At 40.6% G+C, this 26,066-nt stretch overlaps 1 long non-coding RNA gene across 3 annotated transcripts in view; it reads left to right on the forward strand.

The window, feature by feature from the left end:
• Window positions 1-4,655: 4,655 nt before the first annotated feature.
• LOC130153144 (uncharacterized) overlaps window positions 4,656-26,066 on the forward strand; it is a 121,372-nt gene continuing 99,961 nt past the window's right edge. For all 3 annotated transcript variants that reach the window (XR_008823237.1, XR_008823235.1, XR_008823236.1), the window contains exon 1: window positions 4,656-4,957. This is a non-coding gene — a long non-coding RNA (uncharacterized LOC130153144). The remainder of the gene's footprint in view (window positions 4,958-26,066) is intronic.

Genomic DNA, 26,066 nt, shown 5'->3' on the forward strand with positions numbered 1-26,066 from the left:
GCATGATTGAAGTTTAAAATAAAAAGAAATTCAATTTTAATATCACTGTGAGTGTAGAGTAAACATGTTGTTCGCAGTAAAGTTTTCACCTCAATTTGCTTTTGGTGCTTATTATAACTTAATAAGTTTTTTTATTTAGTTTGCGAAGTACCCCTTTTTAGCCTCTAGTTGCTGAGTGACACCATCTGTGATTTCCAATGAAATTAAATTACGTGAAAATTCAGTCAACAAAAAGACTGTTGCTTCCACAACTTCACTGAGTGGCTTGGGATCACATGTAAGTGACAGGTCTTTCGCACGGGGAGCATAACCCCTGTGTGAGCCAGCGTAACTTCAAGGAGATTTCCCAGAGAATGGAGTAGCCAACATACTATTTGCAGTGTATCATGCCCAGTTTAATTAATGATTAATTATCATTAATGACCCTGGCTCAGCCCTTCTTGACAATAGGCAGAGTGACCTCTCCATTACTCTTCAATGAGAAGCCCATCTCCAGGTACATCTTTTATGATGTCCCCAGGGTTTGTTACCTGAGCAGTCCCCTGCACACACGCAAGACTCCTCCAGCTGAGGCAGGCTGTGCAGAGCAATGTGCTGAGCAGAGGGCACAAGTGTTTTGCTTAGAGACTGAAGTATGGGCAACAATTACACATTTGTTAGTGTTAATATTCCTGAACAAACTGCTAGGATCTGAGGTTTGTGCAAGAGCAAGGAAATGAGGGAATTACAAATAAATGTTTGGCATAATTAAGAAAAGAGATGGTTTTGCATCTGCCATTCTCTCCTTTTCCTTTCTGCTGAGATGCACTTCATTACTTTATTTTCTCCTTTCCCATAACCATATTATAATATTCTCTTTAACCAGTTCATAACAGGAAGCATAATGACTGAGAGTTCAACAAAATACCAGTAAAAACATCCCTTGGGAAACAGTTAAGTGGTCAAAGCTTGGAAATGTGGTTTATATTATTGTATCTGCACTGACATTTCGCTCGCTTCCCCACACTTTTTTGTGAACATATCTGAATAAAAGGTATAAACTAATTCCCCTTCCACCATACTCCCCTTTGAGTCAGAAAGATACATTTATTTTTCACCACCTAATTTTCACAGGATTTTCCAATAGGACTTCACACAGTCCATGGCCTAGATGACTCATAGCATAGTTACCAAGGAATAGAAGTAGTGATTTCCACCGCAGTGGTGAGCTAATTTAATAATGGACACAAATGATAACTTACAAAACCAGAACATCAGGGTATATGATGATAATCCCTGCACTTCCCAGCAAACGCTTTGAGAAAGTGGGGATCAATGTCTAATAGTATTGGTTATTATTAGTATCTTCCTGACACATCTAGCTTTTTTTCATCTTATTTAATACAAAAATGAGGTCACTTTGAAGAATATATTGGCAGAGAAAGTTTACAAGAAATCTCAGATGCATAGGTGTTTGGGTTTTTTAAACCAGAATAACTTTCTATCTTCTAACCATTAAGTTTGCAGAATCCCTTCCAAAGAACATGGAGTCCTCAGCCCAGGGAATGTGGACTACAGAAAAAGGACTTAACGGTTGGCACATAATTAATTTTCCATTTTATATTAGCATCTAGCTACAAATTTCTTTTCTAGGTAGACCATGTGGTCTCTGGTACATCTCTTTGAGCGTAACAGTGCAGTGATGTTATGCATCAGATAAACATCTGATGAAGGTTAGCAGTGTAAAAAAGAAAGACCAAAGCAAAGAATGAGAGATCAATCCAAATTCTTTATACTTGAATGTTCGGTTTTATAGATCTACCTCTGATCACTTAGCATAGGTTGGGAGTTTTCAGTGAAGCCTAGTATATTTACAGAAGGGGGGGGGGGGGGGGGGGGGGTGTTTAAGCAAAACAGTAGTGTCACCAGGTGTCACTATTACACGGAGTTTTTCTTTATGTGTGAGCAAATGGCCAGTTTGGGGAAGATATATCATATTAGCTGTTCATAGTTAAGCATTTGGTATAGAACCATCCTCTCTCTGCATGTGCAGAACTTGCTCTCTTCTCTGGGCTGGTGTCTTGCACATCATTTATCATGGAACAGGGAGAGCCAGTGGGCTGAGGTTCCGGCTAGGGGAAATTGTCCCAGCTACTGTTGTAGCACCTCTGTTCTGGATTTAATATGAATACATATAAATAAAACAAAATATGTCCTGTAAACACATCACTGCATCTTCTGCACTGACACATTGCCTGCAGAGGCCTGATCATCTGCTGCTGTCTAGCAGAAGATAGATGTAGTACTAAGAGAACATGCACCACTCGTGTGTTTGCTTTACAGTCTTGGTGTATTATATATCTAACAGAAAAAAAAGTGTAAATATTTGGAGAAGAAATGGTAGAGCAGAAGGACAATGGTGACTGCAGACTTACTTTTACTATAAAATTGCAGACATGAAATTATCTTAACAAAGAATAAATATTTGAAGTAGCGGTGTATCTTTCTCAGAGGACACCAAGTGACTTCCCATAGTATCTTGCATTTTAGAAATCCTAATTGATGTGTGGGTAATGTACTGAACGACTCTCAGACTCATCCCAGGCTAAAGCTTTATAACAAATCCCACTTGCACTCATGAGGAATGTGCAAAGAGCCCCACTGCTATCTTGGCACAGGTGGGAAAGGCATAGGCAAGCAGAGAAGAAAGACTTCAGATGTTTGTTGAAGAAAGCAATATTGTCCAGATATTGCATGAGAGAGGCAGCAATCTAGGTTGATATTTGTGTACTATCATTGAAGCAGCTGGCATAGCTGTAAATATTTGATATGAAGTGAGGTTGGTTAGTTTTGAGGAAGATTTATGTTCAGCTTGCCTGATGGCTACAGGGTAGTAAGGAAATGTGCCTCTGCTGACCTCAGGGGCTGAGCTGCATGAGAAACTGCAGAGAAAGCACTGAAATAATCCAGGGCATAAGTATTTGTTGCTTCTGTCTCAGTAATACACCAGAGTATGCCATCTTCAGCAAAAGGGATTTCTGGCAAATAAAACTGCTTTCAATAGCTGCCTTTCTCCAAAGCTCACTGGAGGCAATAGGAATGTTTAAGTTGATTGAATAGACTTTGCATCATTCCCTGTTTTGAAGATTTCTTGCTTCCTACCTAATATTGTGGCTTGTGATATGCTGCACTGCAGCTCCGTCTCTGGAAGAAGCATTGTTGGAATTGATGAATCACTCTCCTTCCTGAGATATTGCCATACAGGCCTATAACTGTCATAAATAATATTACAGTGATTGAACTTAAAAGTCACGATCTGTGGAAGAATCTAATCCCCTCTGAACACTCACAGGTGCCTGCCTTTCACTCTTTACCAGTAACTTCACCTGATTCACTTCAAGGGGTAAACCTCTTTCAAGATATTTTCTTTCCTTTGCTTAAGAAACACTATCCTTTTCTCTGCATGCTCTGACATTGCTTCTTCCTCTGAAAGCTGGTGCCCTTGGACATTTGAACCCCATTAAATTTAGAAAGCCCAGTGACTTGGTTTTGTTCCCATAGTCATGCTGCAAATCAAATATTTGCAAGGGAATTTCATGGGATTCTTTTTAAATAGATTCATTTTCTCTTGTCGTTGCCGATGCTAAGTATAAAAACACATCCCCTTTTATTTAGAAAACATGAATCTGAGACCTTTCCATGAGACGTGGAGCTTTATAGCAATGTAGGGAAAAGGACATAATGCAGCAAAGAAGTAATGACCTGGCACATTTAGTAGTGGGAAAACTGCAGAAAGTAGAAAGAACAAAAAAAGTTTGAGGCAAAGGAACTGACAGGTATGATATGTACCTGTAAACTGAGGACAAACTTTAGAGATGTGGGAAAGTGTTCACAGTCTTCTCACCTGTCTCAGGATATGGATGTGAGAGGGGACTTAGCTGTGCTAGAGTAGCAGACCTTTAATGAATAACAGTTCGTTCTTGTGGCTCAGTAAGCACTGTCCTGATCATGAGTGCCACAGCCTGCAGGTGCTGGCTAGCCTGTCTCCATCTTAAGCACTTGCTCCTGGGCACTCAAAGGAGGACCGGTTTTATTAAGCCAGTTTGAGGCCATCAAAAAGATGATACTAGTGATAGCTCAGGAATAAAATTAGGTAGTGCATTACGCATTGTGTGATAAAGATAGCTGGAAGCATTATAAAATAGCTGGAGAAATCGCCAACATTAATATTTGATTCAAGATCTTTTAGTTGTCTGTGGCATATTTTGATTGAGGAGGCTTGTGAGTATATTTATTTACTTTTAGATTTATGTAAATGTGCACAGTCAACATCTCTTGACACACCAGTATGGCATCCAGTAATATATACTGCGTAGGGAAAGCTCATTTCCATCCGAGCAAAGAAGCAGTCCCGCTCACCCCATCCAAATTCAAAATAAAAATCAAAAACAACTGCTAAATTCCCTGAGGGAGCTCTTGACAAAGCAGGTAACAGCTCACAGCACTTTCCCTGGCCCAGCAGGGGAGCCAGTGCCATACTGGGAAGGGATTTGTGGCTCGGGGTCACAGCCACTGGTCCAGCAGAGCTTTGCCAGGTTCAGTGACCCGGCGGGTGTTTGTCCGGGCCAGCCTGGCAGGGCGCTGGAGGAGAGGCAGCTCTTCTGCTGCTCCTGCCCCACAGCACACTTCAGTCCTTCAAGCAGAGACCACCCGCAGGGGAAGCCAGGAGCCCCAGTGGTAGCAAATGGCCTCAGGCGGCGGTGCCCAGCCTCCCCAGGGCTGGCAGCCCCCGGGCACAGGGCTGAGCTCTGGGGGGACACCCCTCTGCCAGCCCTGTGGAGAGCAGCCGTGAGCTCAAGGCTGAGCTCTTCCTGAGCCTACCTAGAGGCAGAATTTGTTCATGCCGAAAGGCGCATGCCTGCAGCCCGTGCTCCCTCCCCGGACCGCGTAGCCTTGCCGATGTAAATTTGGGATTGAGGTAGATACATGTTTGATTTTCTTTTTTAGTTCTAGCTCTAACGTCCTGTCTGCCAATGAAATGATGCGTGATTATCCTTTAAAAACCAAATCTATCCTGCCAAGCCCTAGTAAAGCCGCTTTCTAATAGGTTTTACTGATGGGGGATTTGTTGTAATGGAAGAGTCTTATGAAAATTATATGTAGCCTGCAATGATTCAGGAAGGTAGTGTATGACTACGCGGTGGCTGTTACCCTAAACCAGTGCAGCTGAGGGAAGGGGTGCCCGAGCCCTGTGTTGAGGCATGGCATCTGGGCATCTCTTGGCACACTGTTGGGAAGGTTGGCTCCTGCCTGCCCTGGCCCCAGCATCTTCCCTTCCAAGAAATAGCCCTTGAGGCTGCCTGATCTCTGGGCTTTCCCTGAAGAACTCCACTCCCCACAGGTGCTCATGGCTCTCTGCTGGACTTGCTCCATCGGGGAGGCTGTGTGCTGTGCCACAGCAGGCAGCCCAAGGATGCGCAGCACTTGGTGTCAAGGAGGGGACATCCAACATGTTTCAGGGGGGTTACAGTGGGCAGCTCCAGTCTGTTCCCGACACTCATTCAGGTGTGAAGCACAACTCAACAGTGGTTTGGTTTAACCGCTTTGCTGTTCTCCAAACCTGAGCAGGTCAAACTGTCTCATGAGGGCTGGGTTTACAATATTTTTGACCAAGATACTTTTAGCAGGTAGAAATATGATTATTACCAGAGACTGAATTATAAAATGTCACCTTGTATTTTTATGAAAGATTTTTGAGAAAATTGGTGAATTTTCGGTTACTTTGAAAGCATAGGGAAACATCTGTCCTTTTGCAAAATCTTTGCATTTTCTGTTTCCTTAAGAAAAGTGGAGTGACAGATTTCTTTTTTAAAAAATTAAGTTAAAGATGAGAGAAATTCAGCCCTCAACTTTTATGTTTTTTCCAACAGCAGCATTTCACTGCTCTTAAAATTACTTTACTCTTTAAACTCCTTTTTCAGTTAACTAAAATACCTTTTAAACAGTTTTGGGTTTTTTTTTACTTCAGTCTTATCTCAAGTGAGGACAATTAGCAAAACAAACTTTCATACAGGAAAAAAATGAAGATAAATTAGAAGGTGGTCTCCCCATTCACACACTTTTACTTGTTTTCCAGATCGTCTTCTCTGTTTTGCAGCATAAATTGAGTGAAAATGAGGGCTAAAATCTTCCTCTGACCTCATTTGTGCTCCTAAGTTTTCCTGTATTCAAACATAATAATTTTCTCACTTTCATCTCCATTTCATGTAAATAAATGTGAGGTAAGATAGGAGGTGTCTTGTTCCATCTCATTCAAGGAGTAAAATATTTCAGGACAGAAGTTCTGCCCGTCCCACCAGGACACTAGCCCTCCTTACCCTAAGATATCACCGTTGCCTGCTCCCATGGATGTCCCACCCATGGAAGGTCTCTCTGACCTTTCTTCTGGCTTCTCTAAGTAAGAAATAAACACAATTTTAGACTTGTCACTGTTTTCCACTGGTTGGCAACTTCCAGCTTTCTGAGGATTGCTTTTGTCTAATTGTTTTGGTAATTCAGCTGCAGCCTGCGAGACGACAGCGATTCCTTGTGGCTGACGGGCTGCTTTGTGCTTGTGTCACAATGTCTTTGGGAAATTGTTAGCTTGCACTGTGGTAATTCAATTTTGATGAATACCCTGTAACTTAATTTACTCTGTGGCAAAACACAATTGTATAAACAAATTGGTTCTGTCCACACCCATCGTACCTTCACAGGACATCATTTTAATGTTAACTGCTTTGAGTTATGACAGATTATAGTGTAGACCCTGAAGCGGGAATATGTTTGTAAGCACAGGGCAGATGGTTTTAATTTCACACTATAGCTTTTACAGAGATCGTTCATTGAAAGTGAGAATAACAGGCCAAAACAAAAAAGGAATTGCCATAATGTGTCAGAAAAGGTGAGTTGTGATAGCAGCTGAGAGACCTCAGCACGGACCAGGCACCATGCATGAGGTCCCACACAGGATCAAATGCAACAGCAGCTTCTGTCCCAAGGAGTGCATAGCACAAACACTGCAGAAATAAATTGTAGTTCAGCCATTATGTTAAAAATGTGTAAAATATTCCCCATCATTAACATAGGAGATAAAGTAATTAAAAATAAAAAGATCCTTTCTGTGACACCAAGAACAACCTACACCTTGCTTTGTGGCTCAGGTTATGTCTGTGCCATGGCTGCTGCTGGGCCTGTCTGGGTCAGCATATGTTGCCAAGCTATAGCTGCACCCAGGGCACTGCAGTACCTTCTGGTGAGTGAGGCAGCCTGGTCTTAAACTGCTGCCCCAGTCTGAAATACCAGTTGGAGCTCTAAAACCTGGGTAACTGCCTTGATTAAGTCTGATGCAGACATACCTGTGGTCATAGACTGTGGAGGTGCATCGCGGTGAGGAACACCTTTTTCGTTTTTAGACTACAGAATATCAAAGGTAAAGTCAATAGAGATTTGCTGTATTATGTTTGCTTTAAATTATGGAAGTGTTGTACGCAAATATTATCAAATTTGTAATATTTGAGCCTAATAAGAGAAGAAAAACAACATCAGGGAAGTATTAACAACAGCAAGGCAATTCTGGTCCCTTCATTTCCTTCAGAGCCAGCCTGTGAGTTTGACTTTCATTTACACAATGGCAGCTTTGTGCAGGCACAGTTTTACTTGGGAAAAAGGGTGATGGAAGATGTTTTAAAAGACACCAAAGAAACTGACTCCCTTTGCACCACTACAAAAATGCAGTGTGAAGCCAGCCAAGCTCACCTTTTAAAAAATCCTGATAACCCTATTGATCAGAGTGGGATTATATCAAGGGTCAGATCAGCCCGGTGTTATTTCCAGAATCAATAATGGTGGCCATTATCACCACCAGTCCCCACCCCATGCTCTCCAAATGTCCGGTTTGAATACACAGATGTTTCCAGGCACTCTCAAGGCAAACATGTGGCACAAGCACCTTGCAGCTTTTGCTTGTCGTGAGAAGGTGTTTAGCATATGCTCCCCATTTGCCACCTCTCTGATACAAAGAGGGTTCTACTGAGTCTGCGGATACTCTGCTGCCCAGGTGCCTGGCACTGGAGGTTAGGTGCTATTTTAAAACCTCACTAGCATTAATGCTGCATCTTTTAACACTTAAATGCATGTAGAAGTTTGGCTTTTGCTTCTCCCCAACCCCTCTGTGCCTGCCAGTCTGCACTGCATTTAGTCCCTTCACAATGCGAGATGAGGAGGGGGTGACAGGCACCCCACGGCAGGGGGAGGCTGTGTGTTCCCAGCAAAGCACCTGGTCGGCAGGTGGCTATGGCCAGCTCGTCAGTGAATCAGTCATGCTCTTTTGAAATCTTGTGTGTAGGTTTCAGCAAGTGGTAAAGACTAAATGTAGTGCAAATAAACATTTGAGAAATTTACTTTCAGAAATCAGTTGTGATCTTGTCTTGGGCCAGGGTGTTCATCACAAATGTTTCTTGTCTGCAATGTCTGCCTAAAGATCTCCTTTTCTAATCTGTGGATTTGTTAGTAAAGGACAAAGCTGGAAACTTAAAAAACACTGATCTAAACCATGTAAAGGGTACGGATTTAAGTAAGGATGCTTTGCACAGCAGCTAGAAGCCATAGGAAGAGCATGTTACTAGTTCTTTCTGTTGCACTGACCCGATATTGTTTCTGTTCCCCGATTGTAGCAAGCTTTGTTTTTCACAGGGAGCTTTGGGCAATGCTCTCTTGGATGAATTCGGTTTCCCTAGCACTACTGTGAATATTTGTGGTCAATAGAGAACATGATCATACAGACAGCAAATTGCACTTAAATTGCTTATTCACAGTCAGCTTCAGAACTGCTTTTGTGTCTTGAAGTAGTTTTGCAGGGTTAAGAGAGATTTTTAGCCGTAGACTGCGTTGGCCTTCAAGAACTAGAATCATTCAACAGTGTCATAGGTGATAAGCTCTTACCTTGCACTCCAAAAACTACGCGTGGATCTGCCGTTTACCAGCAAGTAAAGCACATGCCTGAATGCTGGCCTGAGCAGAACTGGGTGTAACAGTGTCCTCAAATGCTTTGCTGGCTTGGGGCTTGGTCTATGAATTTAAGCATGTGCATAAATATTTGCAGTATTTGGGCTATCATAATTGTTCCATTTTACAAAAATGGATACCAAATGGAATCAAAATGTTCCTCCTTAATGTAGAGCAGATATCTTTTAACAAGCGTTTTGGAGTTTGATCTTTTGAATTTTATTGTTGGTTTCAGGATTTGCTCAATCCTTCTCTGATCTGCCATGAAATTTTAGGTTATTTCCACTGAAGGCTGTCTCTGTATTAAGATGCAAGCTGCTTTAACAGTAGATTAACCATTGTGATTAATGATGATAATGGATGAATGCTTTTGTCACCAACAAAACTGCATGACCACATATAAGCTTTAAAAATAGAATTAAAAAATAACATTGTTTAATCTGTTTCAAGAAGATTGTAAATGCCTTGAGATATTGATCCAGCCTGCGAGCCTGCTTATAAGGATACTCCCTGCCTGCTGTAGTGTGTGTTAGATACAATCTAATAAGAGCTCACTGAATAATAAACAGTGGTAGCCACCCAATCCTAAAAATTTAGATTGACGGAATTCCCTCCCCAGTGAAGAAAAAAACTCTAGAGCTGCCCATAAACCCATTACTGTCCACTCACCCATAAGCCAATAGAAGATCTTGGATTATTGGAACTCTTAGCTTTAAGAGAAATTGCTTTCCTAAATTTGACCTCCCACACTAAATATAAAATATGGACCATCTGTAATGAAGGAATTGCAGCCCAAATAGCTATCATCTCTCGGTGGCAAAGGTTAGAAGGTTGATGCACATTGGTTCCATGGGGATGGGGATGTTGGTGACCTTTTGGCATGAAAATGGTCACTTGGAGCTGTAATGTGAGAGAAAGGGGTCGGGTATTAGCCACTAAAGACTCTCTGATGCTGTGTCCTTGTTAAGCTTTTACAGAAAAAGCCATGGAGGCATTATGGGAAGCAGCATCAAATCCCATCTACCAGATCTGAATATGATACAGAGGAAAAGTGAAACTGGATATATGCTCCATTTAGGTAACATTTTTTCACTTCTTAAAAGGACAAATGTCATCTGAGCTTGTATAGAGCATTCATTTCAAAGAAAAAAAGGTAAAAAGGCAATTTAGGTGTTTGCAGATTAATCTTTTGTCTCTCCTGGACTCAACATTATATTTGGCAGCTCATGATGGGCCAAATGTCTGAGTACAAAGATGCGTTCCCTGTTCTTATTTACTTAAGGAATTAAGTATTGTAGAAAGCAAAACAAAAATACAGTATGTGGTTAAATGAAATTGCCACTGTCCATACCCTGTGTATTTTAGTGTGAATCCTGTAAATGATTGTGAGGGGCTATAGAGGGAAACACAGTGAACACAATGTTCCTTTTTGATCAGCAGCTTTTAACAAAGGAGGGATGCTGAACATCTGAAAGTAGGGAGTGCAGAGTTCACTGTAGGTCACCATTAAGGACAAGAACAAGGTAATGTAAGAGGCTGTGTGATTCCAGGTTGACAGGAGGATTTTAAAAGATCAAAAGTGTTTTATATATATGTTATAGAGGACCAGAAGTGCTTTCAGTCAACAGATGAAAATGCTAATGTTTAGAAATGATGAAAGCAAGACAAATGTGGTGGTGAATTCCAACTGAGTCATCAAAACAACAAGTATTCTTAGTCTGTGGTTTCTGAAAGATTCTTGCAAATTGTCCATCAGTGCAGGTGTGGTAAAAATGGTTATTCTGTCGCTATATGAACAGTTCACTGCATTTGTTATTTTGGGATAGCAGAGTTGACAGTGAGTTGCGGCTTGCAATATTCAGTCTTTTAGATCTAGATGTATTTGAATGTCTCTTAAATTTTTAAGCTTTACATTGTGCTCTCCCTTTCAGTAACAGCAACAGAAATGTTTCTACTGTATAATTAAGGAGCTGGAGAGAAAAGAAAGGAACAATTAATAGCTGTTTCTGATAGAACCTTCATCAGTTTAGTGTGAAAAAGAAAAATGATGGAGTAATATTGCCACCAGCAATTCCTCAGTCAGGTGACTTTTTTGCTAGATCAATTCTGGTTGCTAAGCAACAAGCAAAAAGGCACGGTTATGTTTTGGTAAATCTTTTATTTTTGAATATTCTGTGCTGGAGTTTCATGTTCTGTACCTATTACTAATGCTGTAGATTCAAGACTCGCAGTATCTTACAAGTCATAAAAGCCCATCTTTTCTTATTTAAAAGGGATGCCATTATTTAGTTTTCTGAAAAACTTTTGTGGCTAATACATGCTAGAAAATACAAAACTAAGCCAGTGATTAGAGAATTTGTTAAAAGAAAACAACGGAAAAATCTTTAAAACAACTCTGACATTTTTGGTTAATGATATCTACATTAATGAGTTAATTGCCAATACATCACATTTTATGCTGCTATCAAATATTAATGTTATCAATGTTATAATAATAGCATCTATTGATATAATTGAAGCTTGCTTTCCAATAGGTGTCACCATGAATAATACCATTGCAGTATTAAAATCAATAATAAGAATATTAGGAGGGCATTATAAAATGTCAATACAATGAAAACCACTTAAATAAATGCTTGATATAAAACAAACTGACTAAATATACTAAGTTATAATTTAAAAGAATAAATTCACAACCCTATGTGTAACAGTTTGGATGCTGCAACTTTACTATTCTTAAAAGCATCAGGCTAAAAGTAATAATGCAATGAAGCTATGAAGAGAAGAAAATCCTTGTACATTCAGTGAGAAAATATTTAGAGTATATGATATGTCTGAGGAAATTATAAATATTGGAAGTGGTTTGATGTTGCATTTAAGATAAAGCCTTTGTGTTGCAACAGTTCGAAATCTGCTAGCAAATGTCAATGCCCGTCTTCCTTTGAGGCCGGTTCAAGCCAGGCACACAGCTGAGCCTTGGAAGGATGCATGCCTGGCTAGCTTACACAGTGTGTAAAGAAATCAGCAGCCCAGCGCTGGAAGAGGTCTGGAAAGACAAAATTCCAGTTTCCCAATAGGCAGCATCTTGTCAATCTGTGGCCACCACCGTTCCATTTCAACAGTGGCAAGCAGGCACAAAGATAAGGGTCTGAGGGTAATTCTCCACACCTTTTGGCAACTGATTGCGATGCTAAAAAAGAAAGGTTGCAAGAGGAGTATCTGCAAATTTAGCACATAGGTAAAGCCAGCGCTGTTTGGGTGGGATAGCAAGCCGGACAAATAGTTGGAAAAAAAGGCACAATTCCAGGGGGTGGGGTGAAACACCCACGCAGTCTGGACTGTTGTTGGCACTAGCCTTGATCCTGGCAGCCACAAAGAGCTAGGTGGTCGCTAGCAGCTGCCTGCTATGGGGGCACTTGCCCCTAGGCTGAGGCTTTCTTTGTCATGGCTGTGTGCCCTTGAACAAGGAGGAGGATTGCCTCGCCTGCGCCTGCCTCTCCTGCACCTCTGCGGCTGGTCAGAGCAGAGGGGGGCTGGGGAAAACAGCCCCCAGGGACTGCAAGAGTGGCCCCCACTAAGAAACACTGATGCTCAAAGACATGCCTTGCCACTGGGGAGTAGTAATCAACTGCAGAAAACCAATTTTACATTTCTTTCCATCCCACGTGGCGTGCTGAGCTGGGTGGGAGGCAACAGGGTGTGCACACAGCAGCCAGTCCCAGCACCTCTCCTTGCGGCTGGGGGTGGGCAGCACCCACAGCGGCTCTTTCCAGGGCGCTGCAGCATAAGTTATAATTAAACCAGCAGAGGCCAATGGTACTTTGAATGAGCATCCAAGTTATCAGCTCTGACTGTCTTGCCTTTTTTGACTGCCCGTGGTAATGAAGTCCACTCCCCACCAGGCAGGGTTTGCTGCTGGATATGCAGCGCATTTGAAAGTTTACCTGGGAACTCTGTAAATCAAAATCATTAATCTGAAGGCTTTTTGTTACCAGTGTTGTGTTCAGCTATATCTGCCAAAAAAGTTTTAAGACAACTCAGATTTATTTGGCCAAAAACATTTGACATTTACTTCATTACTCAGTGGACTGCATTCTCTTTAAATAAATTTTCCTGTGATCTGGACTTTCACCATGAAAATCTGTACAGTGAACTCCTAGTTTATTATGCCTACTTGAAAAGGGTAATTTAATAAGGCATCAGTACAAATACTTAATTGTGCAATGGCTATTGACAATGCCTTTAAACAGTTGCATATTTGCCAGATTTAGCTAATGGAAGTAGAATTGCCACTTAATGTCTCAGTTTGCACTGGCTGAAAATAAATTGTATCTGACATTCCTTTGGCTTTTAAAGGACATATTTAGATATTTACAGTCAGATTGATCTATTGTTGCATTTATGTTTCTTGTGTGAAAAAGTATGAAGTAATTTAGATGGAGATAATTATTTACACATTCAGTATTTGTAATAGCTTCACACAGTCTGATGTTTCACAGACTTGAGATATTGATATCAGAGAGAGTTGACTGAAAATAACTTGACAAAATCTATTTTTTCCAAAATGTGTGGATTTGTCAAGTGTGAAATAATTTGCTGGAACAGGGTACCTTTAATGACATTTCCATTTGTAAGAAGTTTTGAAAAGTTACAAATTGTTCATAGAGGATTTTGCATCATTTTCTAAAAGTTTAGTTTCATTACATTTTGTTTGAAAATCTTATTGATAACAAACATGAGTCAAAAGAAAAAGTGTAAAAGCAAAATGATGGCATTTGGAACGTATGAAAGCAATATATTCTGATTGGCATAAGCTGACATTTTTCTTAAGTTTTTGGTTCAGAAAACTTTTACAGTGTTTCATTTTGATTTAGGATGCAAAGGAGATCTGCAATATTGGAAATGTTCATAAGATGGGAAAACTATTTCATATCGAGTTCTAGTGCAGATGCATTTAACTTGTTTTATATTCTCTGTTAGAAACATAATTACTTATCTCTGCACTTCCCCTTTCCTCACACCTCATTTAAGAAGCAAAAAACTTTTTCTAATGATGCAACTTATCATCACATTAAGAGGCTCAGTAGCAATTGAATTATGAGTATTGTGATACTGCAATTTTTTCAATGCCCAGTGCATTTTTAACTTTTGTAATGAAGGTACTATAAAGTGTGAATCTACTTAAGTCTGATTAAATATTTTTTTTATATTTAACAATTCTCTGTAAATGTTAAGGTTTGTTTGTAGATTGATATATAAAAAAACTTTCTACTTTAGATTCCTGAATTGTTAAGGCATAACATTGAAAACATGTAAACATCTGAGGGGTGCAATTCATTTGAGTTAGGTTTCACTTCATTGTTTTATTGGAAGAGCAGCACTTTGTTGAACACAAGGCTTGGTTTTCAAAAATTGAGCTGGTCTCTGCTTGGACAACATATGCAGATACTTTTAGCATTTTAATGTCCATTGCTTATGCAAATCCAGGAATGACTTTGTGCCTTGCACTGCTCAAGTCACAGGGCAGGACCAGGGTTGGCAGCAAAAGCTCTACAGTTTGAGATCAGGTTTTACTAAGTTTCTGTGCTCCCAGGGAGCAAGGATGAGTGCTGAAACTGCTTCTCCTGGCTGAGCTGGTGACCACAGCTTCCTTGTTTCCATTCCTCCTTTGGATCTCAGGACTAAGGAGTGTTGTAGCCGAGAGCAACAGCTATTTCCATGCACAAGGTTTAATGCTTGAAGGGAATTGAAGTGTTTCAACCTTGTTTCCTATTGTCTGTGAGTGAAGAATAAGGCATAAATTCATGTCTCTTAGGCTTCCCCTCTGTTTGGGAGTACTGATTTGTGGGTGACTTGAAATCAGACCTTGAATCCCCATTTTCCAGAATCCAGAGAAATTCAGCCAGACTTTGCTGTCTAGGACTATGCATAAACAATAAATAGTGGTAAATTCCCATATTTTTAGTCCCAAATGCTTAGTCAGAGACTTATGAACAGGCATGAACACAGGAATTTGTTGTCCTAAGCTCTCTCCAGACTAGAGATGGCTTCCAGGAGGCTGCCAGTTCTGAGTCTGGAGAACGGCTGAGGGTAAATGGTGACAGTTCTATCAAGTGTGCAGGGCTGGAGCCATTAAGTGCTTTTAAAGGAATAAAAAACCTTCAGATTTAACATGGGAATGTTATGGATAGTCAGCGTATGGAATGTATTTTAATGCTGTAGTGATGTGTTTAATAACTTGGTGACAGATACTTATAAAACTGCAGGTCAGTCAGCTCTGAAAATATTAATTTTAGACAAAATATCAAGAAGCACCTAGATTAAAGTATATGCATTAATCAGACGAGGATTAATCTCTGAGACTGATGCTGTGCACTTTGTACCATCCAGTCTTTTGCGTTGGTCATATTTAAGTATAAATTAAAAGGCTGCATTAATTTACTTTGTTAATTAGCCATTCACTTCCATTCAGGAAGCCTTTCTGCAGCCCTTCCAGCTGCTGACCACATCTGTTGTCTTCCATCTGCATGATCATCATGTGTCAGTGAGCCAAGAAACATGGCCCCATGGTTTGGGTGCTAGTGCTCCACCTGGACGTGTTATGACAGTTGTTGAATGACAGGGCTGGATCAATACATTGAGATTTGAAGGAGGATCAAGTACAGTGAGAGAAGATACCATACAGGTAATGTTTCCTTTTCTCCTGCTGTCGCTGTATACCCTGATACTCTTGTGGGCTAAAGTGCTGCTGAACAAGGTGCCACTTCTTTTGATGTGAACCAGCAAGTCTGATCATCAATTTCAGTGTTTTTCTCAGTTCAGTGATAAATTTTGGCACTTGTTACAAGTCCACTCTATTTCAAACCTCAGGCAATTCCTTTTGAGGCATTTAAGGTATTGGGGTTTTTTTCCTGTGCATTTGGTGGGTTAATTTTTTCTGATGCATATGTTCAGGTGGAAATCATTGGAATGAGAAATAGTAGCAGGAAGCTTAGCACCTAGGTTCTCAGCTTCTGAAACTTCTGATGTGGCATAGAGAGGAACTGACTTTCCGGTTCATAACACGATGTCCTTTTGTACCTCCTCTTTCTTGGGCAGCAACATGTAAGCTATGTGAATTCAGTCAGCTCACTAATCTTGTGATTCTAAAACAGTGGTTAGGAATTGTTGTAGTTTCCTTCCCTTAACTCTGTTTTTCCTGGCTGATTTTATTTTTGTTGTCTTTGAAATGCTCAGCTAGTTGCATGTCAGTTGACTTCTCCCTGAGAAAAGCTTGGCATTTCTGGGCATTTCTGGGGGCCCCTGCTGCATTGTACTCCCTCTTTCTGCAGACTTCTTCATGATGATCTCAAAGACACATGAAATAGAGAGAAAAAATATTCTCTTTTGTGATTAATCTATGCTGAACCATTTAATTCTGTGTGTTCTTGGAATGCAGATACTATTATATGTTGCTAAGGAATTATGTTTGGTTTAGAAAATATCACATCTTTCCACTGGAGAAGACCACTGCCGCAAAGTTATAGTGAGCCATAAGATCTTATATGGAGAGGGGCAGAACACAAAATCATAGCACCGAGTGATGAAACCAGGATAAAGGAGGAAGCAGTAGAGAAACAAGATTATGACCCTTGAATCCAGCAGGATTTATCGCTCTGTACTCAGTGGTCTAAGGACAGCTCAGCTCCCATGATGCAATGACACCAAATGCCACCTAAGCTACAAGTTCTCATATTTAGAGTTTGCTCTCAGCTGATTTAGTTTGCCAAAGTTCATTATTTCAACATTAAGCAGCACTGGAAAATTCCACTCACTGCTGGAGAGAGAATAGATTTTTGCGACTAAAAGGAGTAAATAAAAAGCCACTGCCTACGGTTTGTCTATGAAAAAGTGCGTGGGACCTCCTGTGTAGGAAAATGTATTTGTGTGTATTCATTCTTTGGTATTTTTTCAGCAGTGAAGCAGATACTCCAAACTCTCAGAGATTTACCTAATTCTGTTGAATAGCTTTTGCCAGATGATTAGAAAAGTTCTTCTGTTGAGATATGGGGCACACCAGCTATGTATTTCATGCTTCCACAGAGTACAAATCTGTAACCAATCTTTCATTTAAAAGCCTGTAAATGTCCACAGGGAAGATAACACTTTTCTCCCCTTGCCACTGTTTTGTTAAAAAAACTAATAATAGAGGGGAAAAAAACTTACAACAAGGAGTAATAAAAAGTTAATCCATAGTCTGGGGCCTTGTGTAAATGCAGTAAACATGAAGAATTTATTAAGTTTTTCTTATTCCAGGTGGAGATTGTTAAAGGCAGGCTTACTTCTCCTGAACTGTTCAAAATTACCTTTCTTGGAGTACAAAGTTTCACTAGGTGTCTTAAAATCAACCTCAAGCTAGATAGTCTGAAAACATGATAGCTGAAGCAATATGAGCAGAGTGAAAATAAAGGGAAAATTAGTATGGGAGGAAGCTCTGTGGGTGCCCTCCTGGGGCTTGTCCCTGGGAGAGGCCAGGGGGGACAGGCTGGTGCCCTCCAAGAGGAATGGGCACCTCCGGAGAAGGGAAGGGGCTCAGCTGCATCGGGGAAAACTGTAACAGGGACGGGGCTCAGCTGCACTGGGGAAAACTAAACCAAAAGCTGTGAAATAGTCCTCAGGAAAAAAAAAAATGCAGAGAGGAATCAGTCAGAGGCGAGGCCCAAAGGAGCCAGAGCAGCAGTGCCCTGGGCTTGGTTCAGTTCAGGTATTTTCTGCTCTCTTCCCTGATCGCTGCTTTGGCACTACGTGAGTTGTGAGTCAGGTCCAGTTCTCTCCACTCAGCATGGTTTCCCCACTTAACCTACACCATCATGACGGACCTCACACCTCCCTCAAAGCCTCTAGAGGTAACCATTGTTTGGTGCTGGGACGTGGTTGGGATGTGCATTCAACACCTTATTCCTATTGTCTGTGCTTTCTATTATTAAGATTACGAGCTTCTTGGGACAGACTTTTAGTTTGTTTCTACAGGCTGTAAAAACAGGGACTAATTTTATGGTCTCCACATAATGGCTATCATTATGCACTCTGCTATAAGCCCAGTTCCTCATAATTAATGAAAACTACTCAGGTAGCAAGGTCAAGGTGAAAAACTCTTCCTGTTGGTTTGAAGCACTTTTTCCATTTACTCATTAATATTCTAACTGATGTTGAATGGTTGTGGCTGTGAGCTCTTTCTATCTGGCATTTTAGATCACAGCAGTTTCACCGGGAGAGGACCTGATTCTGAAAACCTTAATAATTTGTGCAGTTTCAACTTGCAGAAGTCTTCCTACAGAAGTCCCTTAGCCTCTCCATGCAAATGGATGTCCTTCCCTCTCATCGAGTTCAGTGAAACCTGTGTCACACTTATACTGATTCTTGCTACTAATAAAATTACTGTTGCGTTATCTATTAGAGTTGAGATAAATTCTGATCTTTTGGAAACCTTATATTTGGTTCAGGAAACCAAAATTAAAACATTTGAAAGCTCACTTCTATCCTTCTAAGCAACCAAAAACCTGCAATGTTGTGGTGGTTTCATTCTAAACATAACATGAGTCTGTTTATAACTGAGATACTTATATCTTCATTTCCACACTATATCAAATTTTGAATTTAATGAGGCTTTCAGGTATAAAAGCCCATCAGCTACAGATCAGCTGCAAGAACCAGTATTTTTTTTCTGCAGGCAAAGTTAAGATCCTGGCTCCAATCTCATAATGTTTTTAAGGCAGACCATTAAGGTGTATTAGGCATGTTATGAAAAGCTACACAGAATACCAATATGTAACATCAGGGTGAATCCTTTTTTCTTTTAGAAAGCCTCCACAAAGCCCTATAGGTGTATAGTCTGCTCAAGACTCATCATTAAGAGTCTAAAACCACATGAAGGCTTACCAACATCAAATGGGTCTATATTTCAGACATGAAAAAAGGAAAATGGCTGCTTTTGATTGTACGCATCTGATCTTGCATCAAAATATCTAGGTCTACTCCCTATATTTATCTATTTTATTATTGATAATATTACATGTGCTAATAGACCTTACTGAGTTCATAGGTTACCCTGGTAATAAAAATGACTGTGCACATTGTTCTGCATCTGACAAAGCTGAGTTTGTTGCTCCACCCCAGCATACTCCTCTTGTGTTCTTACCTGTAGCACAGAAAATGGATATATGCATGAATGAGGGAAAGGTGATCAACATCAAACCTGAAAGAGTATGTCCCTACATGCCACCATCATGCAGTAGCTAGGAAATATGTAAATATTTGATCAGTTCTGAAACTAACAGAATAAATAGTCATAAATTGCACAGTGCCTCTTGGATCTGCAGGCATGCTGCAGGACAGAGAAGACAGAGCCTGACTGCTTGGCAGTGTGGCACAGTGCAGCCTCTGTGCGCCGAGACCTAACCCTAGCACACCAGTAGCCAGCTCCTCCTGAGCACAGGTTTGGTGTCTGCCTGTGCAGTAAAGTTGCCTGCAGTCACACATGCGCACTTCAGTGAAATCAATGGAAGCATTTCCATGGAACTCAGTAGGTCTTGAATTGAGTTTGCTTCGTGCACCATAAATGGCAGCTGTAACACTCTGCATGTGTGGATCTGCCACTGCATGTTTCACCATTTTGTGAGGATACGGTAAAAGGAGGTCAGCATCATAAAGGTATACAAGAATATAGATACTGTACATAAAATAGAGTTCCAAGTTCACCCTGCACTTCATGTGCTACAACAGAGATGCTGAGTGCTTCGTAGATTCCCCAATTCTTCACACAGATTAGTGGCAGAATTCAGTTCTTAGTTACAAATAGATTGCCAGAGAGGAAATTGCTACTCAAAGCCAAATTCTGACCTCACTTGCCAGATTATAAATGCAGAGTGATCCCTCTGACTCTGGTGAAGTCATCTCTGCTTGAAACAGTGTAAATGAGAGAGAATTGGGAACTACATTGTAAAAATTCAGCATTTGGGATACTTTATGGGATAATGCATTAGGACATTAAACACGAGCAAGAGTGCGTACACATTTTGTCCCATGAAAAGTCTACTTTTGATCTACTTAAAGATTATTTGTACTATTATGTCTCTATTCTAGATTCCCCCATTTATGATAATAGCATTAACACTCAGTCCCCTTCTGATGTGGTGTCAGTTACGCTCCTCACTTTCATGGAGTAACGCTTTGAAATTTCAAAATACTTGAAGATACTGTAACAGCCAGTGCTGCCAATATAGCATGGAACTGCTACTTCACAATTCAAGTAGTCAGCTATTGACTCGTGGCAATCTATATCTGCATTAAAATGGTGAGTTTTGGATTAATGTGGAGCTGAAAGCCCAACTGAGGCTCTTTGCTGCCAGCCTGTCTCTGTAATTGCAGCATGGATTTCACCAACCACAAAGGGCAAAATGAATGTGATCATCCCCAGCAGTCGATAGCACATTGATTTTTTTCACTCTACGATTCGCACAAATATTGAAGCTCATTTTTTAAGCAAGGAGGATTATTAATCTACATTTCTTTAAAAATAAGTCCGTTTTGGAGCATGGTACCTTGCAGGGCTTATTTAATGTGCAATATGTAAATCAGATAAGCAAAATATTCTTTTTTTCTTTTTAACCAAAAATTGGCATTCTCAGCAGGCTGTGAAACCTCATCCTCACCATCGTGCTGTCATGTGTCGTATTGTTTGGTTAAGAGATTAAAGAAGGAAATGTTGGCAGGTCTTGTTCTGGTCAATGGTCTGCGTTTTCTTAGTTTGGTTTCATTTTCACTAACCCCTGAGGTTGTAAACAGACTATGTACAACATCACCTGTGGTTCCTAAGATGAAACAATGATTCAAGATCATTTCTTCCCTAAATGGATGCAGTTAATCTGTGGTATAACAAATATATTTTAAGACAGGGAAACCAAGAAAGTTCCTGCCGAGTAGTGGTAATGTTTCTGAGAACTGCAACATTTCTTTTCCTCTTGGCATCACCTGTTTCTTGGGCAAGGGCTTTCTGGAATTATGTCTTCAGCTGTATGGCTGTGAGAAAGCTTCAGTACTGAGGGCCAGATTTACTGCTCTTTGCTCTGCGTATATGCAAACGGACAGTGGTTGTTAATATGCGCCAGCTGCAAAACGAGCAGCTGACCTGCATGAACAAAATGTATTCATTCAGTCCTTCATAAGCCATAGTCACTTGTAAGTGAATGCAATATGAGCCACATACTGGCTACAGGTTGACTCGTTTGACTGTAGACTTCCCTGGTTCTGACTTTACCTTCCTAATTTTGCAGGTCAGATCACAGATTTCTTCAAGCCTGCATTTCCACATCACTTTGAGGAGTGCAGTTACTGGGCCAGCTCTGTGCTGGATTTGGTCTATTTGTTAAAACTTTTCTCAAGGGAAGCACAACTCATGATAAGAAACATTCCAGGAGTGGCTTTAATGAAAAAGTAACAAACGAGCACAAATTAGATTACCTTTATAAATGTCTAAGGTCAATCAGGGCTCTCCTGTTTCTTCCTTCATCCCAAGGCAATATTAATGAATGCAAAACCCCTCTTTGCCGAGGGGCAGCCTTGAATATCAAGTCTTCGTTTGGATGGATTTAATTCAAACCCCTGGTAAACCTTGAAACAAATGCAGGGTGGTAAACTACAATGTAGGAAAAAACACAGAGACACTACTTACCCTTTGTTTTGGTCTTTTCACCAGCACCACATTACACATGCAGAAAAAAAACCCTTTTTAAGGCAGTATTTCTTATTTCCCTCCGTGTTCCCAGTTAAGTTGATGAGGTACCTTTCATGAGTCAGAAATGCTCTTTTAGGTAAATGTGACAGAATAAGATGCATTTGAAGCTGATCAGGCTTCTCACTGTCATAAACACTGCTTCTGTTTTTAACTGTTTGTCCCAGTAAATCCTCAAACTAGAGCAGTTGCTGTGTGTCATTAGCTGTGTTTTTGCTTTCCTCAGGGTATTTAGCTACTTGCTCTGCAGCTTTTATTGCACTTAGCAGTACAATAACATCTCAAAATGCCCTACCTTCAATTCCAGAGAACAGTCAAATGAACACATATTAGGCACACAAAAAGATAATTCCCTGAAATAAACTACCATTCATATTATGATCTGAAGCTCAAACTTCAATTTCCCTTACTACCCTCAATGTAAGAACAGCCTCAAATACGAAACATTGAAGGCATGAACTGTGTTTTCTGCTTTTCGCATGTGGAATACCAGGACTGTAGTTCTCAGCTCAAAGCCCTTGTAACAAACCCTGATCCTGTAAGTGCAGTTCCAGACCAAGTAGCTGGCAACTGGTTGAGTTGGGCTGAGAATCTTTTCTTCTTTCTTTCACGATAGTCACCTGCAACAGAGGATGAATTATGATGAAAGGTAGCAAGTAATACAGAGCCTTCCGGGCATGATAAATAACTTAGCATTAGCAGGTGTATATAAAACAATCTCTAACTATATTCTGAGGTCATTACTTGATTACACTGTGAAATGCCTCAGTTGGACTTTGGACTTCCCGTACTATTCTGGACATTTGGAAGCAGGAGGAAATTTTCCAGAGTACTCAAGCAAAGGTGGTGTGAGCTTCCCCAGAGGCTCTCTTTTATCTCATAGTGATGCTTTTTTATCTTCAGCTGTTTCTTACCTAACTTCCCACTGTCCCACACATGGGGAAATCCTTTACATCCTCCTGCTTCCACTGATAACGGGGGTTTCAGGTGACATAAAGTCATGTTAGTGGACTGACTCTAGTGATACAGACCAACAGAAAAAATGGCCTGAGAGCATAAATCAGGAAGGCATGGAATTACAATAATGTGTCTGCAACATAGCAGAACAGCTCACATATGTTCTTTATCTATCCATAAAACGAACAGGAGAGTTCCCCAACATGCAGGAGCATCTTGTGTTGCCAGAGTCCTTCTGAACAGCGTGGTTAGTTTTTGCAATGTCTGTCCGTGACACTGATGGCAAGGTAGAGAATAACTTCATGTGTTTCCAGAACCATTTCTGCTGCATGACCATGTAACTTCTGATGTCAGTGACCTTTGCTTTTTCCCTTTTATCAGGTCTTTGGTGACTGGCAGACTTACCACAGGGAAAGAGAGAATATATTTAAGGAAAAAAAATACTCTTATTTCCATCAGATTTTACCTATAAAATTATGGACGTAGATCACATTCAAAATAGTGCTCACAGAAGAGAATCATCACGCATCCCTGGCTATTAAAAAGCACTCATCTATGTTTTCAGGATTATTTTATTCCACTGACTAATGAACTAATAGTTGTAAAATAGATATAAATGCATTACATTAGAATGTCCTGTCCAAATTTAGTTCAAACTGATCTGACTTTATATGTTTGCTCTTCTTTTGTTTCAAAGAAGGTGCAGTCGCTGGCATGCTGAGTTTGTTTATGCCATCTCTTTTTGTTTCCATCTGGGTCTCTGTATGTTTGAATGTAATAGTAAAGCTTTTAAGAAAGGCAGGATGGTCTTGGGGTTAGAGCATAGTAATAGGATTCTGGAGACCTCAGGTCTCAGTGTGATGCTGCCACAACGTTCCTCTGTGATCTTAGGCAGATTACTTAGTCTTTGACTGATTCTCCTGCTCTGTAAAAGGGACATTAAGATATTAAGGCCTTGGAGAGTTGTGTATCAAAAGTACAAAAAAGAAAAGTACAAAGAAATAGATTTTGTAAGGGTAAAAAAATACCCCACTGTCCTGCAGCCATGCATGCGGCTGTTAAAATCTTTCCCTGAATGGTGCTGTGTCATGAGCTCTCAATTAAAACTGTAATGGGAACAGAGAAGGCCTGCATTTTGCAGAGCTAGATAGCTAATGAGCTGTGCAGAAAAAACTACCTGAGAACAGTTGCAGAAGTATGCTCTGTGCAGTTCAGCTCATTTACTCTTAGGCATATCCGCTCTGTTTTAACTAAGCACTGAGAAGGCTGTCATTGGCTACCGTACTGAGATTATCAGTGTTCCATTTAATATAAAGAACATTATTTGAACAGGGTCCAAAGACATTTGTATACAAAGCATCATTGGAAGCACCTCCCAATTCCTTTGCAAGTGAATAAATATGTTTTCTCCATGGTTAGAGAATCTCCTTTACTTAGTTATTGATTAGCGGAGTCAAGCAAACTTGTAACCTTACCTAATGCATTTTCACCCTCCATTTGCCCCAGCCATAGATTAAAATTTGTACTTAAATGAAAGGACTCTTCTTCTACCAGTGACTCCATCGTCATCCATGCTGCTCTGGGTGGCATTCACCCATGTTCAGTGGCTCTCTTTAAAACCATCTTAGATACTCCTGTGGAGACAGGGCTGCCTGAAGAAGGGGACAGATTTTCCCAAGTACCTTTTCTGAGAGGGCAGAGAAGGCAGGACTCATCATTACTTCATGACACCGCATATACAAGAACGACGGCTCCAGCTTTTAGCATTGCTGAATGCTCCAGTTACAGCTCCCGATGGGCCGAGCTTTCCCCCCAGCCCACAGGCAGAAACGTGAGGCCTGACCCCAGCCCACTGCAACATCAGCATCCGATTGATGCCCTCCTGTGACAGGTCCAGGGACAAGCGGGGGAGCGCACGCCCTTGGTTATCGAGGGCATCAGGGCTGGGGGCAGAGGTAGCTGCACTGCTGAGTTGCTACTCCATGTAAAGAACTGGCAAAGCTGAATAAGGGTTTGGAGGAATGTAAAAGCTGGAGGAATCCGGGTAACAACATAAAAGATGTTATTCCTAAAGTGCGCAGGGATGAAAGCCAAATGGTAGTAGGTCATTCTGGAATCAGAATTGTGAATGACAGAAAGAGAGCTGGGAATGAAAGGGCATGTAAATGTCAACAGTTAGGGAACAGAGATCGTGAGCTCTCTCAAACGGAAGAAAGTGCTCAGAATATTCAGCAAAAGCAAGTTTGATCATAAAATAAACTTGGTATCTTCAGCCTGACCACCTGGCTACTAGTGTTTTCCAAGGTATTGTGACAGATGAGCAGCTGAAGGAAAGAGAAAACCCAACAGAGACCTAGCCAACGGGGTTGTGATATACAGACACAGATACTTCTGTGAGATGTTGATGGCAGAATACGTTGTGTCACCTAAAAGGAAGGCAATAGCCCATCTCACACAAGAGTAGGTGCTAGCATAAAGGAAAAAGATATAAAGTTAGAAGGAAAAATAAACAGGCATGAGAAGTGAAATGTAAAGCAGGTAGCTGGAAAGAAGATACTGCCCTTCCCTTACAGTGAAACAACTTCAGCTTTTTTTGAGCCTGTAGAGATGAATATGTGTCAACCAGCTGTGAATCTTACCTATGAACGTATTTCTTGTGCAGTATTGTTGAAGAAGGACAAGTTGCCTATAGGAAGCTGGTATTTGTCCAGCTTTTTTTGTCCATCTGTCCATACTATTTTTTTTTAAGTATCATTGAAGATGAACAAAAGGTTTCAGGATTGGCATTAAGATGTAGAACTTTATCAGTTGACCCAAACCTAGATTAGCAAAGTATAGACATTGACTGCTACCATGACGATTTGATGGCTTATATGAAATAAATAGTGTCTAGATCCAGTTTCTCATGTGCATTAATCACTGTATTGTTTGCATTAGTTAGTGGTGGTGTTGCACTAGACTAGTGGTGGGTGCTGATGCACCAGATGAGAAGGTTGGTGCCCTCAGCAGTAGTTTTGCACCTTCTGAAAACCAAGGCACTATAAAGTCTGTGTGAACAGCCCATGCTGACATGCTTGAGATAATATGTTTTTTTCTGTGAATAAAAAAGACTTCCAAAGATTCTCAATCCAACACATTTCAAGTACATTAATTAAAAAAAAAAATAAATAAACCCATAATTTTCACAGCAAATATGCGATATTTGGCAGATAACAAATTACATTACCTCAGTTCCAAAGCTGTTCATCAGAAACATTTGATATGGAAGTGGTTGGTTTTATTTGGCTTTAGAAATTAGAGGGCACAAACTTCATAG

This window comes from Falco biarmicus, chromosome 7 (genome assembly GCF_023638135.1).
Source record: "Falco biarmicus isolate bFalBia1 chromosome 7, bFalBia1.pri, whole genome shotgun sequence".
In the NCBI taxonomy this organism is placed as follows: domain Eukaryota; kingdom Metazoa; phylum Chordata; class Aves; order Falconiformes; family Falconidae; genus Falco; species Falco biarmicus.